At 41.9% G+C, this 24,683-nt stretch overlaps 1 protein-coding gene and 1 non-coding gene across 18 annotated transcripts in view; one reads left to right on the top strand and one right to left on the bottom strand.

Annotated features, from left to right (window-relative positions):
• Nucleotides 1-24,683, top strand: part of R3HDM2 (R3H domain containing 2) — a 190,692-nt gene that overhangs the window by 12,266 nt on the left and 153,743 nt on the right. The window lies entirely within an intron of this gene.
• LOC135275489 (U6 spliceosomal RNA) lies at nucleotides 3,931-4,038 on the bottom strand. The gene has a single exon (XR_010343120.1). It is a non-coding gene; the product is annotated as a U6 spliceosomal RNA (small nuclear RNA).

The following is a 24,683-nucleotide window of genomic DNA, read 5'->3' as shown; positions in this document are numbered from 1 at the left end:
GTAACCCCAGCACTTTGGGAGGTTGAGGTAGGCATATCACCTCAACTCTCAAACCTCACCTCAAACTCTCAGGAGTTTGAGACCATCCTGGCCAATATGGTGAAACCCCATCTCTACTAAAAATACATACAAAAGAATTAGCTGGACATGGTGACGGGTGCCTGTAATCCCAGTTACTGGGGAGGCTAAGGCAGGAGAATCACTTGCACCCAGGAGGCGGAGGTTACAGTGAGTTGAGATTATACCACTGTACTCCAGCCTGGGCAACAGAGTGAGACTCCGTTTGAAAAAAAAAAAAAAAGAGATTGAAATCAGGGTAGCCTAGAGTATACTGGGTAAGAAACAGTCTCCAAATCTCAGTAGCTTGAAACAATTAGTTTACTTTCCAGTGGCACTATACGTCCATCAAAGATAGGCTAGAGACTTTTAGTTGTTCAAGGACAAAGACCAACAGGGCAGCCAGCGCAACCACCATTGGGAACATTGCCAGTTGCTCTGCTGAAGGCAAAAGAAAACTGGAGGCCTTGCCCCATTAATTAAATGCTCTGTGGAGAAGTAATGAGAATGGAGGAGAGGGAACAGAGCTGAGAAGAGCAGATGGATCTGTGAGTTGGTGCCAGAATTTGGAGATTGTTTAAATTTGGGAAGAGGGGAGGAATCGTGGATGGATGACTCTCAGGTTTGTGTCTTGGGCGAACTGGGTGGTGTTGCTTACTGAAATAAGAAAAGGGTGGGTTTGGGGTTAGAGGAAATGTTAGTAGAGAGTTCACTTTTGGAAATGTGTAGCAGCTGGTTGTCTAAATGGATCTGGAGTGCTAGAGAGAGGCAGAGGTATTTAGATTTGGAAGTACTCTCCACAAGAAGGTTTAATCTATGATAGGGAACAAGGTTACCCGGGGCAAACTTGAGAGTGCTGGGAGAGCTGACAAGGAGCCCCAGGAAATACCAGAATTTTAGGGACACTCCTGGCCTGAAGACATTGGATTTTAATGTTAAGATTGACATTTTTGGGCTGGGCGTGGTGACGCATACCTGTAATCCTAGCACTTTGGGAGGCCAAGGCGGGCAGATCACCTGAGGTCAGGAGTTCAAGACTATCTTGGTCAATGTGGTGAAACTCCATCTCTACTAAAAAATAGAAAAATTAGCTGGGCACGGTGGCGCGTGCCTGTAATCCCAGCTACTCAGGAGGCTGAGGCAGGAGAATTGCCTGAACCCAGGAGGCGGAGGTTGCGGTGAGCCGAGATCGCGCCATTGCACTCCAGCCTGGGTAACAAGAGCGAAACTGCGTCTCAAAAAAAAATAAAAATAAAAATAAAAATAGCTGGGCGTGGTGGTGGGTGCCTGTAATTCCAGCTACTTGGGAGGTTAAGGCAGGATAATTGCTTGAACCCAGGAAATGGAGGTTGCAGTGAGCTGACACGGTGCTACTATACTCCAGCCTGGGCAACAGAGTGATACTCTGTCTCAAAAAAAAAAAAAAAAAAAAGATTGCAACCTGTGCCCATTCCTGACAACCCAGTACTTTTTTGAGGAAGGAGCAAACGTAAACTGGGAAGCTTTATTTTCCATCATTTGATATATTCTTTAGAGAATGTTAGTTCTCACTTATTTGTGCCAATAGAGGACTTACTTTTATTGGTCCTTGGGTGGAATGCATTATAATTCTTTGATTTTGGATATATTTGGCAAAAATTTTGACAAAGTTACCTGTAAGCTGGCGAGACACACACACACAAAGAACAAATAATGTGATAATATCATGGGAGCATAGTGTAACACATATTAGATCATTTAATCCTCAGAATAATAATCCTCATGGAATAGTATTGTATTATCCCCATTTCACAGTGAGGCTTAGGGAGATTAGGTTAGATTATGTGTCCATTATCATGCGGCCAGGATATATAAACCCCAGTTTGATGTGGAAATCTTTTTTTTTTGGGTTGTGGTTTTGCCTTGTAGCCCAGGCTAGAGTGCAATGGTAGGATCTCTGCTCACTGCAACGTCCAGCTCCTGGGTTCAAGTGATTCTCCTGCCTCAGCCTCCCAAGTAGCTGGGATTACAGGTGTGCGCCACCATGCCTGGCTTATATATATATATATATATATATATATATATTTTTTTTTTTTTTTTTTTTTTCTGAGACGGAGTCTCACACTCTGTTTCCCATGCTAGAGTACAGTGGTGTGATCTCGGCTCACTGCAACCTCCACCTTCCGGGTTCAAGTAATTCTTGTGCCTCAGCCTCCTAAGTAGCTGAGATTGCAGGAGTGTGTCATGCCTGGCTACTTTTTGTATTTTTAGTAGAGACAGGGTTTCACCATGTTGGTCAGGCTGGTCTTGAACTCCTGACCTCAGGTTATCTGCCTGTCTCAGCCTCCCAAAGTGCTGGGACTACAGGCATGAGCCACTGCAACAAGCCTAATTTTGTATTTTTAGTAGAGATGGGGTTTCACCATGTTTGTCAGGCTGGTCTCAAACTCCTGGTGGGTAATCCACCCACCTCGGCTTCCCAAAGTGCTGGGATTACAGGCGTGAACCACAGTGCCCGGCCTAGGCTTTGTTATTTTATTTTCATTTTTTGGAAACAGAGTCTCACTCTGTTGCCCAGGCTGGAGTGCAGTGGCGCAATCTCAGCTCACTGCAAACTCCACCTCTCAGATTCAAGTGATTTTCCTGCCTCAGCCTCTTGAGTAGCTGGGACTACAGGCATGTGCCACAACGCCTAGCTAACTTTTTATATTTTTAGTGGAGATGGGATTTTGCCATGTTGTCCAGGCTAGTCTCGAACTCCTGGACTCAGACAATCCACCCTCCTCAACCTCCCAAAGTGCTAGTTTACAGGTGTGAGCCACCGTGCGTGGCCTGAAGTTTGTGCTTTTAACCCTCATCTCAAATTGCCTTTTAGGACACAGCAAGTTTGTACTGGGCAGCCAAGTATTTTGGTTAATGTTTCTTCTTTTTCTTTTTGGCTCCAACTTTTTATTTGGAAGAATTTCAGACCTATAGGAAAGGTGAAGGAATGATACAGTGAACACCAATGTGACTTTTACCTGTATTTACCAGTTCACAATTTGCCACGTTTGTATGTTTGCTCTCTCCCTTCCTTTCTTTCCCTTCCTCTCTCCCTCCTCCTTTTTCCCTCCCCTTTCTCTCCCTCCCTACACACATAGCATACGCAGTTTTTTGTGTTACTGTATATTAGGAGTTTTATTCACATATTAAGAAATAAATTACAGACATCAGGACACCTCACTCCATAATTTCCTTAGCATATATTGCCTGAGAACTATGGTGTTTTCCACAATACCATTATTAAGTTCACTATCACATTCAAAATATTTTACAGTGATACATTATAAATAGTCCATATTTAAGTTTCTTCAGTTATCTCAACATGCTTTGCAACTTCCCCCAACAATCCTGGATTTCTTCAAGGAACATGTGTTGCGTTTAATCGTCGTGTGTTTGTAGTCTCTTTTAACCTAGAGCAGTTCTCTTCTGCTTTTTTGTTTTTCATGTCATTAATATTTTTGAAGTGTCCAGGCCAGTTGTTTTGAAGAATGTTGTACAATTTGAATTTGTCATGATTAGATTCAAGTTAAATATACTTGGGAAGAATACTACCCAGGTGATGTTGTATGCACATAATGTCACTTTGTCTCATTATTGGTGATGCTAACTTTGATCACTTGGTTAAATTGGTGTCTGCTAAATTTCTTCATTGTAAAGGAATCTTTTCACTTTTTTTTCACCCCTGGCCTTGTGATGTTCGATCGTTTCCCTTTGTAATTAAGAAACAGCTGTGGGATGATACTTTTAAGATTTCAGATCTCTTTTCCTCAATAACCTTTTACCCAGTGACATTAGCATCCATTGATGATCCTTGTCTGAATCTGTTATTATACTAGTGGTTTCTTTTTTCCTTTTTAAATAGAATGCTTCATGAATTTGCATGTTATCCTTGGGCAGGGGCCTTGCTAAATCTTCTCTATATTAGTCTAATTTTAGTATATGTGCTGTGGAACTGAGCACCAGTGATGGTTTGAATATGTTGATTTTCACATTTTCTCGTTCCTTCTGCATTTATGGCTGGTATTGTTCTAAAGAGAAGAGCTTCTCTCCTCTTTTGTTTTTGAGGATAACTATAGATTTGACAGTTTAAAGCAATTCAACAAGTTAAAACCTACTGCTGTTAATAGTAAATAAAAGTACCAGTAATATTCATTATTAGAAATACAAAAATTGTTCTGTGATTCCATAGATAGAAAAAAAAAAGGAAAAAAAAAAAGAAATACAAAAATTGTCCTAAATTTGATTTGAAGGGGCTTGAGGGAGCCCGTTCAGGCTGGCTGCTTTGTCCTTTTGACATATATCCCTAACATGTTTTGAGCACTTCCTTACACTCTGGCAAAACAAGGGGTTCTGGGCTCACTTTGTACTTTACTTGTGCCAGACTTGGAATCAATTGTTTACGTAAGAAATCCTGATTCCTTTAGTGGGGAATGGTTCCTTTAAAGAGAAATTGCTTCTCATTCTTTTCTTTTTGGTGGAGTTCGCTTTTGTCATCCAGGCTGGAGTGCAGTGGTGCGATGTTGGCTCACTGCAATCTCTGCCTCCTGTATTCAAATGATTCTTCTGCCTCAGACTCATAAGTAGCTGGGATTACAGGCACTGCCATCATGCCCAGCTAATTTTTGTATTTTTAGTATAGACGGGGTTTTGCCATGTTGGCCAGGCTGGTCTCAAACTCCTGACTGCAGCTGATCTCCTGCCTTGGCTTCCCAAAGTTCTGGGATTACAGGCATGAGACACCGTACCCGGCCTCTTTCTCATTCTTCATAATCTATTCTTTTTGTTTTTTTTGAGACAGAGTCTCTCTGTGTTGCCCAGGCTGGAGTGCAGTGATGTGATCTCAGCTCGCTGCAACTTCACCTCCTGGGTTCAAGCGATTCTTGTGCCTCAGTCTCCTCAGTAGCTAGGATGATAGGCACTCACCACTATGCTCAGGTAGGCTAATTATTGTATTTTTAGTAGAGAAGGGGTTTCACTATGTTGGCCAGGCTGGTCTTGAACTCCTGAATTCAAGTGATCAGCCTTCCTTGGCATCACAGAGTGCTGGGATTACAGGCGTGAGCCACTGTGCCTGGCCTATTCTTTGTTATTTATTTATTTTTTTGCTCTTCTTGCCCAGGCTGGAGTGCAATGGTGCAGTCTTGGCTCACTGAAACCTCTGCCTCCTGGGTTCAAGCAGTTCTCTTGCCTCACCCTCCCAAGTAGCTGGGACTACAGGCATACACCACCACGCCCGGCTAATTTTTTGTATTTTTAGTAGAGACGGGGTTTCTCCATGTTGGTCAGGTTGGTCCCAAACTCCTGACCTCAGGTGATCCGCTGCCTCAGCCTCCCAAAGTGCTGGGATTATAGGCATGAGCCACTGCACCCAGCCAATTCTTTGTTATTTTTATGGGATCAATTATTTGTAATTAAAAAAAGGTAGAGTGGGCCAGGTGCAGTGGCTCACGCCTGTGATCCCAGCACTCTGGGAGGCCATGGCGGGTGGATCATTTGAGGTCAGGAGTTCAAGACCAGCCTGACCAACATAGTGAAACTCTGTCTCTACTAAAAATACAAAAATATTTATCCAGGCATGGTGACGTGCACCTGTAATCAATCTCAGCTACTCGGGAGGCTGAGGCAGGAGAATGGCTTGAACTTGGGAGGTGGAGGTTGCAGTGAGCTGAGACCTAGACACTACACTCCAGCCTAGGTGACAGAGCAAGACTTGGTCTCAAAAAAAAAAAAAAGAGCGGATTACAGATCTAAGGTCCTCTGTGTCTTCCCAGATGTGCTTGAGCAATAAAATATCTAACTTGAGTTTTTTTTTTTTTTTTTTTTTTTGAGACAGTCTTGCTCTGTCACCCAGGCTGGAGTACAGTGGTGCCATCTTGGCTCCTGGCAACCTCTACCTCCTGAGTTCAAGTGAGTCTCCTACTTCAGCCTCCTAGCTGGGATTATAGGTGCCCACTACCATGCCCGGCTAATTTTTGTATTTTTATTAGAGATGGGGTTTCACCATGTTGTTGGTCAGGCTGGTCTTGAACTCCTTACCTGAAGTGATCTGCCTCCCTCAGCCTCCCAGAGTGCTGGGATTACAGGCATGAGCCACTGTACCTAGCCTTTTTTTTTTTTTTAAATAGAAGGTTGCACTGTATTGCCCAAGCTGGTTTTGAACTCATGGTCTCAAATGATCCTCCCACCTCAGCATCCCAAAGTGTTGGGGGTACAGGCATGAGCTACCATGCCTAGCCTTAACCTGAATTATTTCACAGAATGAAGTGATTTACAAGTAGTTATGGTGACTTGCCATGGGAAATGGGATATTGCACAGAAGATTGGCATTGTATTGCCTTTTTCCCCTAACTTAGTGGTGACATATGAATGTGAAAATAAGTTTTCCTTTCTTTTTTTTTTTTTTTTGAGATGGAGTCTCTCTCTGTTGCTCAGGCTGGAGTGCAGTAGCACAATTTTGGCTCACTGCAACCTCCACCTTATGGGTTCAAGTGATTCTCCTGCCTCAGCCTCCCAAGTAGCTGTGACTACAGGCACATGCCACCACGACTGGCTAATTTTTTTTTTTTATAATTGTAGTAGAAATGGGGTTTCCCAATGTTGGCCAGGCTGGTCTTGAACTCTTGACCTTGTGATCTGCCTGCCTCGGCCTCCCAAAGTTCTGGGATTACCTGTGTGAGCCACGACGCCTGGTCAAAAATAAATTTTCATATCCTTCTTACTCTCAGGTAATCCAGGCTGTAGTCACTTAAGAGTTGTTTCCCTCTTTGTATCTTCTTTCTGAATTAAAATATTCTTAGGTAGAGAATCTTCTAGACCTAGGCCTTTAATTTAATTTTGTGGGTTTTGTTTGTTTGTTTTAATTTTTTTCTTTGAGACAGAATCTCACTCAGTTGCCCAGGCTGGAGTGCAGTAGTGCGATCTCCGCTCAGTGCAGCCTTTGCCTCTCAGGTTCAAGTAGCTTCTCCCACCTCAGCCTCCCAAGTAGCTGGGATTACAAGTGCATGCCACTACGCTTGGTTAATTTTTTTGTACTTTTAGTGGAGATGAGGTTTCACCTCATCTTGATGGTCAGGCTGGTCTTGAATTCCTGATCTCAAGTGATTCGCCCACCTTGGCCTCCCAATATGCTGGAATTATAGGCCTGAGGCACCGTGCCCAGCCAATACTTGGTGTTTTGAACCTGAATCTTGCAATCATCTGCATATATATTTTACTACTGATCTGTGAATATAATCTAGAACTCATATGAAGTTAGGATGTGTTTTAGTCTGTTCTCACACTGCTATAAAGAAATGCCCGAGACTGGGTAATTCATAAAGAAAAGAGGTTTAATTGACTCACAGTTTTGAATGGCTGGGCAGGCGTCAGGAAACTTAAAATTATAGTGGAAGAAGAAGCAGGCACATCTTACATGGCAGCAAATGAGAGAGCATGTGAAGGAAGTAAAGGAGGAAGAGCCCCTTATAAAACCATCAGCTCTGGTGAAAACTCACTCTCACAAGAACAGCATGGGGGAAACCACACCTGTGATCCAATCACCTCCCCCAGGTGTCTCCTTCAACACTTGGGTGTTGTTGAGACTAGCTTAGTTGTAGAGACTTTAACCCAGGCAGTGCTGAAGGAATTAAGAAATAGACAAAGAATTAGAACGCAAAAGGTGGGTTTAGAGTGGAGCACCAGGGGTCTCACAGCACTTTTTTTTTTTTTTTTGAGACTGTGTCTCACGCTGTTGCCCAGGCTGGAGTGCAGTGGCACGATCTTGGCTCATTGCAACCTCCGCCTCCCGGGTTCTTGCAGTTCTCCTGCCTCAGCCTCCCGAGTAGCTAGACTACAGGCACACACCACCATGCCTGGCTGTTTATTTTTGTTTGTATTTTAGTAGAGACGGTGTTTCACTGTGTTGCTCAGGCTGAGGGGTGTTACAGCATTTTTAGCTGAGATCCCAGAGCAGACTCTGACTCACGTATTTATTCTTTACTTCCAGTGACAAGTTTAAGGGGATGCGCTGTGTTCTTTTTTTTATTATTATTATTTTCTTCTTTTTCCACTAATTTTTCCTGAGATGCTCTGTGTTCTTTCATTGGTTAAAGGTAAACTAACCAGGCAGCTAGTGTATGTTTACTATAGGTTAAACTAGAAAGCACTCTTTAAAGAGAACAAAGGAGAGTCGCATACCCTGTGTTCAAAGTACTAATTTATTTGGTGTGAGACATATTCATATTGGTTACTGTTTTTTTTTTTGGTTACTGTTTTATAATGCTTTGAGCAGTTTTCTACTTTGGGGGCAGTTTTTCGATTTGGGGGGCTGACTAGGTTTTCCTTGCTGCCGCTCTCAGCAAACAATCACACACGTCGGAATTTGCTCTCAACAGGGTATTACAATTCAAGGTGAGATTTGGATGGGGATACAAAGCCTAACCATATCAGGGTGTTCAGTGTATTGAACATTTCTGTTGGAGCATAGTTTTATGGTTCTTTTTGAGGTCTCATGTTTTAGAAAGTGTGAAATAGGATTAGCCTTGGAATTGGGATCTGATACACCAAAATCACTTATGATTCAACCAGCTTGAGAATGTATCGCTCTGGAACTCTACATGAAACGAGACATGTCAGTCTTGTCCACAAAAATATTTTGCACTGAAAGTGAAACCCATTAAATGTGTCTGCATATTCCTTGGATGTGGAAACATATAAATAAGCTTCAGGGAAGGTGATGATGTGTTAGTAACATGTTCCTTTGAAACAGTTAAAATTCTGCATATTGGGCCATGGGTCATGCCTATAATCCCAGCACTTTGGGAGGTTTTGAGGCAGGTGGCTGACTTGAGGTCAGGAGTTTGAGATCAGCCTGGTGAACATAGTCTCTACTGAAAATACAAAAATTAGGTAGATGTGGTGGCAGATGCTAGTAATCCCAGCTACTCAGGAGTTAGGAATCTGAGGCAGAATTGCTTGAACTCCGGAGATGGAGGTTGCAGTGAACCAAGATCTCACCACTGCACTCCATCCAGCCTGGGAGACAGAGTGAGACCCTGTCTAAAAAAAAAAAAAAAAAAAAAAAAAAAAAAAAATTCTGCATATTATTGCTGTTGAGGAAGTATAAAATACTATTTTGTTGGGGGAAGGTAGTCATTTTCAGATGTTTTAGCTGGTATTTTAATTAACTTACTAACTTACCAGTTAATCGTGTGGCTTATATATTCTTTTGTTTTATGTGGATGATGCTCTAAGATTATTTAAGAAATGAGCTGCCTGGTAACATAAATTGCAGCTATTAAAAATGAATTGTATACCTTCCCATTATTTCTATTAATTGGCTAAATTTAGAACCATGTAGAGCTTTTCTGTGGAATTGAAATCCACCATTTTTTCTCTAGTGTCTCTTCGAATTATACTTGATAAATATAGTTTCTTTTTATTTATTTATTTATTTATTTATTTATTTATTTATTTATTTAAGGACAGGGTCTTGCTCTGTTGCTCAGCCTGTAGTACAGTGGTGCCATCATGGCTCACCACAGCCTTAACTTCCTGGGTTGAAGCAAGCCTCCTGCCTCAGTCTCCCACATAGCTGAGACTACAGGCACACCATGCCTGGCTAATTTTTTAACTTTTCTGCAGAGATAGGGTCTTGCCATGTTGCCCAGGCTGGTCTCAAACTCCTGGCCTTAAGAGATCCTCCTGCCTCAGCCTCTCAAAGCGTTGGAATTACAGGTATGAGCCACTGTGCCTGGCCACTAAGTATTCTTAATGCTTCACCTTTTTCAGCATTTAGATATATATTTTAGTATGTATCTAAAAGGCCTGCTTCGGCCTCCCAAAGTGCCGGGATTACAAGCGTGAGCCACTGTGCCTGGCCCTCTTTTAGCTTATTTCTATTCATAAAGAATATTTATTTTATAATTGGAGAAATAAACCAGTTATCTTAACACTTAAAAAAAAAGGGATATGAAGGGACTATATGTCAACTCTGAAGCTTGTAAGTACTCCAATAGTACATCCATCACCTGGATGGTTGAGGCAGTACATTTGAGCTTGAGATCAGGTGAGCTTTACACTTGGGTGCTTGTGGGAGAATTTTATGATGCTGGAATTGTTTTGCATGTGTGTGAATTCAGACTAGAGTTTATGTAGGATACTTTGAGGAGAAGCTTAGTAATTCTGTGTATATTTAGCTGTCCATGAAATGTAAAGTTTCCTTTTTTTTTTTTTAAGGTTATACTACCTCCCTGGTAATGTGAAGATATATTCGTGTATTTATAGTAGGGTAGAGCCTCAACACAAGAAATGGCAGATAAAAGCAATGGTTATGTTGAGTAATTCATTTAAATGAAAAATAAGTTAAAATAGAGTAAGATAACACATGAAGAGTGAATATGATATGTTTACTACCTGATTTGGTATTTGGAAAAGTAGGATCTTGTTGCTACTATAGCAAGAACTTTTAGGGACAGTAGAAAAAAATGCAAAACATTTATTAACCAACAAAAATAATTCATAAAAATGGAATGTGTGGTTCTTCTGACCTTGGATGTATACAAATGGTAAATGTAAAAACAAAAATTGAAAAACAAATCTACGTATTCTGTCATTGATTTAAGACCATGTGCTTTTTTTCCTTTTCTTTCCTTCCTGCTGGGGCTTCCTTACATCAGTTTCAGATGTGAGGGACATGTTTTCTTCCGAAAAATGAGCTGTCTTCAAAGAACTTACTAAGACAAAAAAGTTATGAAGGGGGTTATTGGGTAAATTTTTATTTTCCTTTGACTTTTTTTTTTTTTTTTGAGATGGAGTTTCACTCTTACCACCCAGGCTGGAGTGCAGTGGTACTATCTCCACTCACTGCAAACTCTGCCTCCCAGGTTCAGGTGATTCTCTTGCCTCAGCCTCTTGAGTAGCTGGGATTGCAGGCGCCCACCACCACACCCAGCTATTTGGTGTGTGTGTATGTGTGTTTTTAGTAGAGACAGGGTTTTGCCATGTTGGCCAGGCTGATTTCGAACTCCGGGCCTCAAGTGATTTGGCCTCCCAAAGTGTTGGGATTATAAGCGTGATTCACTACGCCCAGCCCTCTTTTAGCTTATTTTTTATTCATAAAGAATATATATTTATTTTATAACTGGAGGAATAAACTAGTTATCTTAACACTTTTTAAAATGGATAAAGGGGTTATATGTCAACTCTGAAGCTTATAAGTACTCCAGTAGATCTGTTTTCTGGTGGTCTTCAATTAAGTAGTAATTTCTTTTTTTCCTGGGCTTTGTGACTTTTTCTTTGGGTATGCTCTGTATATGTTGCAGCCAATTTTTTTTTTCTTTTTTTGCCCCACTCCTCAGCTGTAGTTTTTATTAAACAACTTCACTGTACTTTATCAGTTAGTTAACAGAACTTCTATTTAAATCTAGTAGTATATAATTCTGCTTCTGTGACATAGTATAATATATGCTCTTTTGAACTCTGGGAGAAGGAAAGCTGGTGTGTATTAGCTTGCCGTAAGTGGCTAGAGATAGTGTTTTGGTGTGACCTGTGTAAAATTTGAAGAAGATAATATTATATGTTTTACCAGAGTAAAAACTTAATTTTAGTGCAAAGTGGCTCTTGGGTTGGCAAGGAAGAATATTGTATTTTTCCATAGGTCTCAAGGTTTTTTGAGACAACTTGAGTGTCAGATAAGGTACTTGGGATCATTAGGAGGCTTAATCATCATTTTAGGGTTTGTGTGTATTAAAGGACCCTATTGACTGGCTAGCTGTGGAGATAAAACATGAACCTTTAATGAGCAGGATATAATGGATTAGATCCTGTGATGCAAACAGAATGCAGTATAATTTAATTAAGTTAATCGCTTAGTACAAACAGATACAAAAAAAGAAAGAAATCAATATAGAAAGACTTCATGGAAGAAGTAGATAGAGGTTGAACTAGGCTTTAAAGATTGGTATACAAAATTCATTTCGGTTATCATATTTTTTTTTTCAAGCCACACTCACCCTTTTAATCAGTAATCCACTCCTGAGGTTAGTTACCCCTCCATAACAGCGTTAATCCCCTCATAAGGGTGGAACTCTCATCGGTCATCATATTTCAAATGTATATATTTTTCTTTTATCAGATTTGCTCTTTTATGAAACATTTTACTGTGGAAAATTTCGTATATATTCAAAAGCAATGAGTGATATAATGAATGTCCATATACAGTTGTCAGCTCATAGTTAATCTTGTCTCATCTATATTCCTACTACCTCCCTTATTGGTTTGTTTGTTTTTATAGAGACAGGGTTTCACAGTGTTGCCCAGGCTATTCTCAAACTCCTGAGCTTAAGCAATCCGCCTGTCTTGGCCTCCCAAAGTGCTAGGATTACAGGCATGAGACACCATGCCCGGCGCCTTTTGATTATTTTGAAGCAAATCCTTTATGTGTTATTTCGTCCATAAATATTTTAGTATGTATCTAAAAAAATAAGGACTTGGCTGGGTGCAGTGACTCATGCCTATAATCCTAGCACTTTGGGAGGCCAAAGTGGGAGGATCACTTGAGGCCAGGCGTTTAAGACCAACCTGAGCAACAAAGTATGATTCCATCTCTACAGAAACTTTAAAAATTAGACCAGGCTTGGTGGCTCACATCTGTAATCCCACTTTCGGAGGTGGAGGTTGAAGGATCATTTGAGGTCAGGAGTTTGAGACCAGCCTGACCAACATGGTGAAACCCCATTTCTACCTAAAGTAATGAAAACTAGCTGGTGTGGTGGTGAACACATGTAATTTCAGGTACTCGGGAGACTGAGGCAGGAGAATCACTTGAACCTAGGAGGCGGAGCGAGACTCTGTCTCAGAAAAAAAAAAAATTAGCGGGATATGGTGGCATGCATCTGTAGTCCCTAGCTACGTGGGAGGCTAAGCTGGAGGAATTGTTTGAGGCCAGGAGTTTAAGGCTGCTGTGAGCCATGATTTTACAACTGCATTCTAGCCTGGGTAACAAGAGCGAGACCCTTGTCTCTAAGAAAGAAAACAAAAACACACACACAAAAATAAGGACTTTAAAAAACCAATTGTGTCTGCATGTAGGTAAGCATGAAAGAAAAAAAGTTAAAAAAAAACCAATTGTGCATCTATAATAATGATTCTTTAATATCAAATATCTGGTGTTCATATTTCACTGATTGTAACATGATTTTTTAGTAGCTTATATGTTTAAAATAGGATCCAAATAAAGTCTGTGGTAGTTGATCAGTATATGTTTAACATCTCTTAATTAATTTTAATTTTTATTGTTTTTCCTGAGATGGAGTTGCCCTGTTGCCCAGGCTGGAGTACAGTGGCAAGATCTTGGCTCACTGTAACCTCCACCTCCCAGGATCAAGTGATTCTCTGCCTCAGCTTACCAAGTAGCTGGTATTACAGGCGCATGTCACCACGCCTGGCTAATTTTTGTATTTTTAGTAGAGATGGGGTTTCACCATGTTGGCCAGTCTGGTCTTGAACTCCTGAGCTTGTGATCCACCAGCCTCAGCCTCCCAAAGTGCTGGGATTACAGGCCACCATGCCCAGCCTAACATCTCTTTATCTAAAAGATTTTCCCTCACTTTTTTTCTTTGTAGTTTATATATTAAAGAAACTGGGTCATCTGTCCAGTAGGGTTTCCCACAGTTGGCTGGATTAGTTGATTGACATCATTGTGGTGTCATTTAACGTGTTCTTGGTCTCCCATATTTTCTTCAGATTGGTAGTTAATATCTAGATGATCAGGTTCAGATTCAATATTTTTGGTTAGCATACTTTATGTGGTGTGTACTTGCATCAGGAGGCATGTGATGTCTATTAATCTCCCTTTTATGATGTCAGCAGCTATTGATAATCATTATCTAGATCCCTTCATTGAACTTCATTATCGATTATAAATGGTGATGTTCATATTCTGTCATTTCTTAATGTTTTTTAGCTGTAATACTTTTTATAAAGAGATACTCCCCTCATCGTTTATTTAGTTACTCTGAGGTACAATTTGTGTAGGACAGACAAGACAGATGCTTAAGTCTTTCTTTTAATTAACAGTTAAGACCGTTTTCAAAATCATGAGTTTGTTCACTAACATCTTCTAAAATTGACTGATGAATTTTTAAAAAATAGTCATTATGGACTCTTCAATTTGAGCATATTTAATGTGTTTAAGCCAATTTTTTTTTTTTTTTTTTTGAGGTGGAGTTTCACTCTTGTTGCCCAGGCTGAAGTGCAATGGTGTGATTTTGGCTCACTGCAACCTCTGCCTCCTGGGTTCAAGCAATTCTCCTGCCTCAGGCTCCCGAGTAGCTGGGATTACAGGTGCCTGCCACCACACCTGGCTAATTTTGTATCTTTAGTAGAGACAGGGTTTTACCATGTTGGTTTTGAACTCGTGACCTCAGGTGATCTGTCTGCTTTGGCCTCCCAAAGTGCCAGATTACAGGTGTGAGCCACTGTGCCTGGCCAATTTCAGTTTTATACTTGTTAATGTCTCATTGTCTCATTTTTGGTAAATGGAAACCTCTTCAAGTTGGCGCCTATGTCCTTTGGATATGATATTGTTAGTCTTTGATAGCTTCCTTGCTTTCTGATCTGACAAGATGATCAAAGATCATCTTTCACATTTTCATTTCTGAACATGGATCAGACATTGCTTCCCAAATCCTGGTTTCTTTTGTGGGAAATGGTGTTTAGAGACCACATTCTGGGTGTTTTTGTTTGTTTTTAAGGAAAGTGTATCGTAAGTTCAAGTCAGTATTTCCAATTCAACATTTGGACTGTAGGTTGGTTGGTCTTTTTTGTTTGCTTGTTTTTTGTTTTCTTTTGATTCCTTGTGAAGATATTTCTTTTTTTGAGACAGGGTCTCACTCTGTCACCCAGGCTGTAGTGCAGTGGTGTGGTCATAGCTCACTGCACCCTTGATCTCCCAGGCTTAAGCCATCTTCCTGCCTCAGCATCCCCAGTAGCTGGGATTACAGCCCATATCATCATGCCCAGCTAATTTTTGTTATTTTTAGTAGAGATGAGGTCTCACTATGTGGCCCAGGCTGGTCTGGAACTCCTGATCTCAAGTGGTCCTCTAGTCTTGGCCTCCTGAAGTGCTGAGATTAGGCATGAGCCACTGCACCCAGACAGTAGGTTTCCTTTAACCTCTTCAGTCATATAGAAATTTGTGTTTTTCAAATTACAAAATTAATATATGCTCATTATAAGACATTTAAATGATTTTAAAGCATAAAAGCCAGCCTAGGCAACATAGCGAGACCCACATCTCTATAAAATTTTACCTGAGTGTGGTGTGGCACATGCTTGTAGTGTTGGCTGCTTGGGAGGCTGAGGTGGGAAGATTACTTGAGCCCAGGAGGTTGAGGTTACAGTGAGCTAGGATCATGTCACTGTACTTTAGCTGGGGCAATAGAGTGAGACCCTGTCTCAGAAAGAAAGAAAGAGAGAGAGGGAGAGGGTGAGGGAGAGGGAAGGAAGGGAAGGAAGGAAGGAAGAAAGAAAGAAAATAATGTAAAAGATGAAAAATTCTGACCCTATCCCAGAATTGCTAGTTAACCTACTTAACAGTTGAGAGGCTTCATAATGGGTGGGTATATTTGACTCATAGTAATTATAGATATCTTGTTTTTTTTTAATTTTAATTTTTACATTTTACAAATATAGATGGGGTTTCACTATGTTTTTCAAGCTGGTATTGAACTCCTGGATTCAAGTGATCCTCTGCCTCAGCCTCAAAGTACGGGGATTACAAGCGTGAACCAGCATGCCTGGCCTAGATACCTTGTTTAGGTAGCCCTGAACCTATAGATAAAAATTAAGAATGGACTTTTTTTTTTTTTTAAGTATGTGTGCTGCCAAAGTAAGCACATGGGATGGATATTTTTTGAGACTAGAGAAAAAAATATGAGAAGTTATTCCTTATGTAAAATGAGAATTCTTATACATTTTTGGATTTACTTTTTGAATTGGTATTAAATTTATATGGTTCAAAGTTTTAAGGATAGAAAAAAATATGAAATGGAGTTTCCATCCTGCTCTTTTTTGTTGAGACAGAGTCGCACTCTGTCACCCAGACTGGAATATAGTGGCATCATCTCTTCCCACTGCACCTTTCACTTCTGGGGCTCAGATGATCCTCCCTCCTCCCACATCACCCTCACAATTTGAGCTGGGACTACAGGTGTGAGCCACCATGCCTACAGGTGTGAGCTGCCACACTTGGCTAATTTTTGGTATTAGAAGAGATGGACTTTTGCCATGTTGCCCAGGCTGGTCTCAAATTCCTGAGCTCAAGCAATCCACCCACGTCTCCCAAAGTGCTGGAGTAATAGGCGTGAGCCACAACACCAGGCCCCATCTTGCTCTTTTTTTTTTTTTTGAGATGGACTTCCGTTCTTGTCACCCAGGCTGCAGTGCAATGGCGTGATCTCTGCTTACTGCAACCTCCGCCTCCCAGGTTCAGGCCATTCTCCTGTCTCAGCCTCCTGAGTAGCTGGGATTATAGGCACCCACCACCACACCCAGCTGATTGTTTTGTATTTTTAGTAGAGACAAGATTTTACCATGTTGGTCAGGCTGGTCTCAAACTCCTGACCTCAGGTGATTCACCCGCCTCGGCCTTCTAAAGTGCTGGGATTACAGGTGTGAGCCACTGTTCCCAGCCCCATCTTGGTCTTATACCCCTAAACCAATCAGTTCCTATGCCTTTTCAGAGGCAACTATTACTACCAGTTTTTGTGCATCATAAGCATTGATAAGCGTAAAAAAAGGCAAATATGTATATGTGTATTTCCCCCATTTTACAAAAATGGTTCTGCATCTTCTTTTCACTTAGCATTATAGCTTTTAAGTATTATACATAAAGAATTTCCTTATTTTTGGCTGGCTGCAATGGCTTATGCCTGTAATCCCAGCATTTTGGGAGGCTGAGGCAGGTGGATCACTTGAGGCCAGGAGTTTTTCTTTTTCTTTTTTGTTTTGGGGAGATGGACTCTTGCTCTGTCTCCTGTGCTGGAGGGCAGTGCTGTGATCTTGACTAACTGCAACTTCCACCTCCTGGGTTGAAGTGATTGTCCTGCTTCAGCCTCCTGACTAGCTGAGATTACAGGTGCCCGCCACCATGCCTGGCTAATTTTTGTATTTTCATATTTTCACCATGTTGACCAGGCTGGGAAGCCAGGAGTTTTCAGCCTGGCCAACATGGTGAAACCCCATCTCTACTAAAAATACAAAAATTAGCTGGGCTTTGTGGTGCATGCCTGTAATCCCAGCTATTTAGAAGGCCGAGGCATGAGAATTGCTTGAACCCGGGAGGTGGAGATTGCCATGAGTTGAGGTGGCACCATTGCACTCCAGCCTGGGTGATAGAGTGAGACTCTTGTCTCCAAAAAAATTTCCTTGTTTTTGTTTATTCATGCAGAGTATTGTGGGATATGTATGCATTTCTTTTCCTTTTTTTTTTTTTTTCTTTGAGATGGAGTCTTGCTCTGTTGCCCAGGCTGGAGGGCAGTGGTGGAATCTCGACTCATTGCACCTCTGCCTCTTGGGTTCAGGAGCTTCTCCTGCCTCAGTCTCCTGAATAGGCGGCATTACAGTTGCCTGTCACCATGCCAGGCTAATTTTTATATTTTTAGTATCAACAGGGTTTCACCATGTTGGCGAGCTCATCCTGACCTCCTTACCTCAGATGGTCCACCTCCCTCAGCCTTCCAAAGTGCTGGGATTACAGGCGTAAGCCACTGTGCTGGACCCCTATATGTAGTGGTTTTTTTTTATTTGTTTGTTTTTTGTTTTTGGCAGAGTCTCACTCTGTTGCCTAGGCTGGAGTGCAGTGGTGTGATCTTGGCTCACTGCAACCTCCACCTCCCAGGTTCAAGCAATTCTCGTGTCTCAGCCTCCAAGTAGCTGGGACGACAGGCATATGCCACCATGCCTGGCAAATTTTTGTATTTTTGGTAGAGACAGAATTTTACCATGTTGGCCAGGCTGGTCTCGAACTCCTGATTTTAGATGATTCACCTGCCTCAGCCTCCTAAAGCACTGGGATAACAGGTGTGAGCCACCGCATCTGGCTTTTGCATGTCCTTTTTTTTTTTCTTTTGTCACTCAGGCTGTAGTGCAGTGTCTTGATCTTGGCTCACTGCAACTTCTACCTCCCGGGTCCAAGTGATTCTCCTGCCTCAGCCCCCGAATAGCTGTGACTACAGTTGCCTGCCACCATGCCTGGCCCTGCTTGCACTTTTTATCACTCTCTAAATAAGGGACATTTTTACTTTTCCCTGTCTTTTGTAGTTACTAACAGTCCTGTGTTAATAACTTGTATATATGCCATTTTGTATATTTGTGATAATATCTATTAAGATAAGTTTCTGAAGGTTGTATATATATTTATTTTATTTTATTTTTTAATTTTAAAGATGGGGTTTCACCATGATGGCCAGGCTGGTCTTGAACTCCCGACCTCAGGTGATCCGCCCACCTTGGCCTCCACAGTGCTAGAATTACAGGCATGAGCCACCGCGCCTGGCCTTGAAGGTTGTATATTTAAGTTATTTTAAAGATATTATAAAATTGCCTTCCAAAGATGTATGCAGTTACATTCTCACCAGCAATTCTTTCAAGTTTTGAGAGGGGATTTGGATATGGTAGATGTAGGCACAATAACCAGTTTGAGGTATTAGCTTCATCCATGTTTATTTACAGTGGTGCACTTGGTGTTGGAATGCATTTAAACTCGTTCATTCAATACACCATTAATTAAGTGCCTATGAAGGAATGTAGTCTTTGCTCTCTATTGCAAGCAAATAATTATACCAGATTAACATTAACTAAACTCAAGGCTTTCTGGAGGAGCAGAGCCTGTAAGGACAGATGGGTCAGGAAAAATTATAAATTAGCAACTCTCTTTTTTTTTTCTTTCTTTCTTTCTTTTTTTTTTTTTAAAAAGACGGAGTTTTACCATGCTAGTCAGGCTGGTCTTGAACTCCCGACCTCAGGTGATCCGCCCACCTTGGCCTCCAAAGTGCTTGGATTACAGGTGTGAGCCACCACGCCGGCCTAAATTAGCAACTCTCAAATTTTTTTTTTTTTTGAGACGGAGTTTCACTCTGATTGCCCAGGCTGGAGTGCAGTGGCGTGATAATCGGCTCACTGCAGCCTCCGCCTCCCACGTTCAAGCCATTCTGCCTCAGCCTCCTGAGTAGCTGGGATTACAGGCATGTGCCACCATGCCTGGCTAATTTTTTGCATTTTTTAGTAGAGACAGGGTTTCACCATGTTGGCCAGGCTCGTCTTGAACTCCTGACCTCAAGTGATCAGCCCACCTTGGCCTCCCAAACTGCTGGGATTACAGGTGTGAGCCACCGTGCCTGGTCTTCTCAAACTTTTTGATGTCTGATTTCATTACTCTCCTAAAAAACTATTATGGCTGGGCGTGGTGGCTTATGCCTATAATGCCAGCACTTTGGGAGGCCGAGGCGGGCACATCATGAGGTCAAGATGTTGAGACCATCCTGGCCAACGTGGTGAAACCCCATCTCTACTAAAAAATACAAAAATTAGCTGGGTGTGGTGGTGCACACCTGTAGTCTCAGCTACTTGGGAGGCAGTGGTTGCAGTGAGCCAAGACTGCGCTACTGCACTCCAGCCTGGTGCCTGACGACAGAGCAAGGCTCTGTCTCAAAAAAAAATTCTTATGGACCCCAACTTTATGTGAGTTATATTTATCAATATTCTATTATAAATGTAAAGAAATTATTAATTCATTAAGCATAACAATAATCAACTTTTAACATATTAACATATATAATACATTTTTTTTTAAGACGGGGTTTCACTGTGTTGGTCAGGCTGGTCTTGAACTCCCGACCTCAGGTGATCCGCCCGCCTCGGCCTCCAAAGTGCTTGGATTACAGGCGTGAGCCACCACGCCCGGCCTATAATACATGTTTTTTTTTTTTTTTTTTTTTTTTTTTAGACGGAGTCTCGCTCTTGTTACCCAGGCTGGAGTGCAATGGCGCGATCTTGGCTCACCGCAACCTCTGCCTCCTGGGTTCAGGCAATTCTCCTGCCTCAGCCTCCTGAGTAGCTGGGATTACAGGCACGCGCCACCGTGCCCAGCTAATTTTTTTGTATTAGTAGAGACGGGGTTTCACAATGTTGAACAGGATGGTCTCGATCTCTCGACCTCGTGATCCACCCGCCTCGGCCTCCCAAAGTGCTGGGATTACAGGCTTGAGCCACCGCGCCCGGCCTATAATACATGTTTTAATGAAAAAATTTCATTTTCTAAACGATTTAGTGGGAAGGCAAAAGGACATTGTTTTACATTTTGCAAATCTCTATGATGTCTAACTTCATAGAAGACAGCTATATTCATATCAGTATCTGCACTCAGTCTGTTGTGATACATCATTTTGATAGAAGTGTATGAAGAAAATCCAGCCTCAGAAATACACAGTTGGAAAAGGAAGGAGTATTTTAATTATGGCCATTCTTCTCTGATAGTATACCCAAATTTTACCAAGTGATAGTTTTTTGTTTTTTTTTTTTGAGATGGAATCTCTGTCGCCCAGGCTGGAGTGTAGTGGTGCAATCTCAGATCACTGCAACCCCCACTTCCTGCGTTCAAGCCATTCTCTGACCTCACCCTCCTGAGTAGCTGAGATTATAGGCACAGGCCACCACACCTGGCTAATTTTCTGTATTTTTAACAGAGGCGAGGCTGGGCACAGTGATTTACGTCTGTAATCCCAGCACTTTGGGAGGCTGAGGCGGGCTGATCACTTGAGGTCAGAAGTTCGAGACCAGCCTGGCCAACGTGGTGAAACCCCATCTCCACTAAAAATACAAAAATTAGCTAGACATTTTGGTGCACACCTGTAATCCCAGCTACTTGAGAGGCTGAGGCCAGAGAATCACTTGAACCTGGGAGGCAGAAGTTGCAGTGAGCTGGGGTCATGCCATTGCACTCTACAGGCCAGCCTGGGTGACAGAGTGAGACTCTGTCTCAAAAAAGAAAAAAAAAAAAAAAAGTGATGAAATTTCACCGTGTTGGCCAGGCTGGTTTGGCACTCCTGACCTCAAGTGATCCACCTGCCTTGGCCTCCTAAAGTGCTGAGATTATAGGTGTGAGCCACCGTCCTCTGCCCATAAGTGGTAGTTTCTTTTCTTTTTTTTTTTTTTCTGAGATGGAGTCTCGCCCTGTTGCCCAGGCTGGAGTGCAGTGGCATGATCTCCGTTTACTGCAACCTCCGCTTCCCGGGTTCAAGCGATTCTCCTGCCTCATCTTCCCGAGTAGCTGGGAATACAGGCGCGAGACACCATGCCTGGCTAATTATTTATATCTTTAGTAGAGACAGGGTTTCACCATGTTGCCAGGCTGGTCTCGAGCTTCTGACCTTTAGATCTGTCTGCCTCGGCCTCCCAAAGTGCTGGGAGTACAGGCATGAGCCACCGTGCCCGGCCAAGTGGTAGTTTCTTAAAGGTTATGTGCGGTGTGGAATCTGAAATCATATTAATTAACTTTTGTACTTGGTGACATTAAAATTCATTTGTCATGTATATTGAATGAATCTTTTTACTGTGTATGATTTTGAAATATCACAAATTGGTCAGCTGGAAAATACTGGCTCACGGAGTTAGGCAGACCTTGGAAATATTTGAAACATTTCATTCAATATTAAAAAAACCACATTCATTAATTAATATCACTACCATCAGAATAGTCTTTAAGTATTGAAAAACTGTCAGCCTCATCATAGTGATTACATGTTTTTCAAAATTCTGATTTTCACTTGAGAGCTCGATTTTTATCATTGGTAATAAAGCTGTATTGTTCAAGGGCCAACTGCATTCTTTGTGTATGATTTAAGTGGGTTGGCAATTTGAGCAAGGCTCATCTGTCACAGCTTGCCTCTATTCCACATGGTTTTGGCTAGGCTCACTCATTTGTTTGGTCAGTTGGCATGTTAGCTAGGGGCTGGTTGGACCTGGATAGCCTCATTCACATGTCTAGCATTGGTCTAGAGCCGTCATCTAGGTTGGTATGGCCTCTTGCAGGCTAGCTTGGCTTCTTTGCATGATGGTTAGGTTCCAAGAGGTTTTGGATGGAAACTGAAAGGCTTCTTGAGGCCTGGGCTCGGAGGTTGCAGTGTCATTCATGCAGCATTCTGATGTTTAAAGCAAGTCACAAGGCCAGCTGAGATTCAAGGGGTAGGGAAATAAACTGCCCTTTTTTTTTTTTTTTTTGAGATGAACTGCACTTCTTATTTATTATTTTTTGAGACGGAGTTTTGCTCTTGTTGCCCAGGCTGGAGTGCAATGGCACCATCTTGGCTCACCACAACCTCTGCCTCCTGGGTTCAAGTGATTCTCTTGCCTCAGCCTCCTGAGTAGCTGGGATTACAGGCATGTGCCACCATACCCAGCTAATTTAGTATTTTTAGTAAGAGACGGGTTGCTTTTTGTTGGTCAAGCTGGTCTCGAACTCGTGATGTAAGGTGATCCACTCACCTCGGCCTCCCAAAGTGCTGACATTACAGGTGTGAGCTACTGCGCCCAGCCTAATAGAACTGCACTTCTTGATGGGAATTATTACACATAACTGTGGCCCATGTTAAAAGTGGGCATAGTTCATTATTGTTCCACTTTTTTCCCCTTCCCTTTCTCTCTTTTATTCTTTTTAAATGAAATGGATGTTTTGTTTGTTTTTGTTCTCCTGATGTGTCTTTCTTTTTGAAGTTCCTGTTAGAACAAAGCTTACTTAAATATTTCTGTGATTATTTGGTGTGGCCAGGGACTGATATTTTCAGGTCCCAGCTTAGCAACTATTTTTCAGATTACCGTAATAATACTAAACATCTGTTAATGCTGGAAAAAAAAGTGTTTCTTCCCCAGGTGATTTTGATCTCTTTAAAAAATTGGTAATTGCTGAGGGTTAACACTCTGGTCCTTTTATGGGCTCTATTTCCAGCTCTTTAGGGCTTGTTAGTCATTGAGAGTTACTAATATTGGCCTGAATTTTTTTTTCTTTAGCTGGTTGCTTCATGAAGTCAGAGGGAAAGGCTCCGTCTCAGGAGCAGGAGTAGGTGTCTGGATAGTAGTTGTCTTGAGTAGACAGTGTTTTTATATGTGAAATAAGCAATAATCTTTGGCAAGCCAGTGACTTGTCAGCCCGTCAAGATGAATCAGCAGAAGTCCTAGGTGAGGTGAGAATGTCAGCACAGTAAAACCCTTGCCGTGAGTTTATTGGGCATCTTCTCATTAAGGTAGCTATCTATCATAGCTCCTATTTTAGAGAAAAGTAGGAATCATTGTTAAAGATTCAGCTGACTTTAAAAACTATTTCGGAGGGGGAAGGACCCTTTTAGTATAATAACACCATTGGAAATGACATGTGGCTGTTTTTCAGATTACAGCCATTTTGGTGTGCCCAGGTGTTAACATTTGTTAGGATTGTTAAAACTTGTCTTCAGGTGACTAAAGGCTATTCTTCTCCAAGTTTTTATTAATTGTCTTGGGTCCTAGACAAGTGGACTTGTTAACTGTAGTTTCTGATTTATCTATTGCTCAAACCTGTGATAATTTGATAGGCATAGGAACTCAGAGGTGGCATTTTATTGCAAAAGATGGATGTTGGCTGCTAAATACAGCTGATTAGAAGGCCTAGGGCAAAGTGTCTGTTTTTCTGGTGACAGGGTCATTATTAAAGCTTTATTTTATTTTATCATTATTTTTTGTGGTGGAGTCTTGCTTTGTCACCCAGGCTGGAATGCAGTTGTGTGATCTCAGCTCACTTCAACCTCTGCCTCTCTGGTTCAAGCAATTTTTCTGCCTTAGCCTCTGAGAAGCTGGGACTACAGGTGCACGCCACCATGCCAGCTAATTTTTGTATTTTTAGTAGAGATGGGGTTTCCCCATGCCAGCCAGACTGGTCTCGAACTCCTGACCTTGTGATCTGCCTGCCTCAGCTTCCCAAAGTGCTGGGATTACAGATGTGCACCACTGCACCTGGCCTAAATGTTTATAGAATGCTCCAGTAGTCGGATGGCTGAATTCAGTTTCTTTCCAGTCTTGTGAAGTTATCTTTAAGACATTTGGAATCCTTCACAGAAGTCTTAGCAGTGATTCTCTTATAGATGTTTGCTACTTGGGTCAATTTAGCCTAAATTGTTCTAAGCTATGAGGGACTCCTCAATGCTGTGCTGGTAGCCAGATCTTTGACAATTGCTGCTGCCTCAGAATATTGGATTTGGGCTCCACAGAGCCAGAGAACAGTTAACTGCAAGATACGACTGCCATCTTATTTTCTGAGTGTAAATTTTACCTTCAGAGAAAGGAAGAGATGGCTGGGCACGGTGGCTCATCCCTATAATCCCAACACTTTGGGAGGCTGAGGTGGGCGGATCACCTGAGGTCAGGAGTTTGAGACCAGCCTGACCAACATGGTGAAACTCTGTCTTTACTAAAAATACAAAAATTAGCTGGGCGTGGTGATGAGCCCTGTAATCCCAGCTACTTGAGACGTTGAGGCAGGAGAATGACTTGAACCCAGGAGGTGGAGGTTGCAGTGAGCTGAGATCACGCCACTGCATTCC

This window comes from Aotus nancymaae, unplaced genomic scaffold (genome assembly GCF_030222135.1).
Source record: "Aotus nancymaae isolate 86718 unplaced genomic scaffold, 86718_ANA_hifiasm-v0.15.2.pri h1tg000016l, whole genome shotgun sequence".
Classification (NCBI taxonomy): Eukaryota; Metazoa; Chordata; class Mammalia; order Primates; family Aotidae; genus Aotus; species Aotus nancymaae.
The sequence above is the reverse complement of the archived record's forward strand: the minus strand, read 5'-3'. Positions and strand labels throughout refer to the sequence as shown.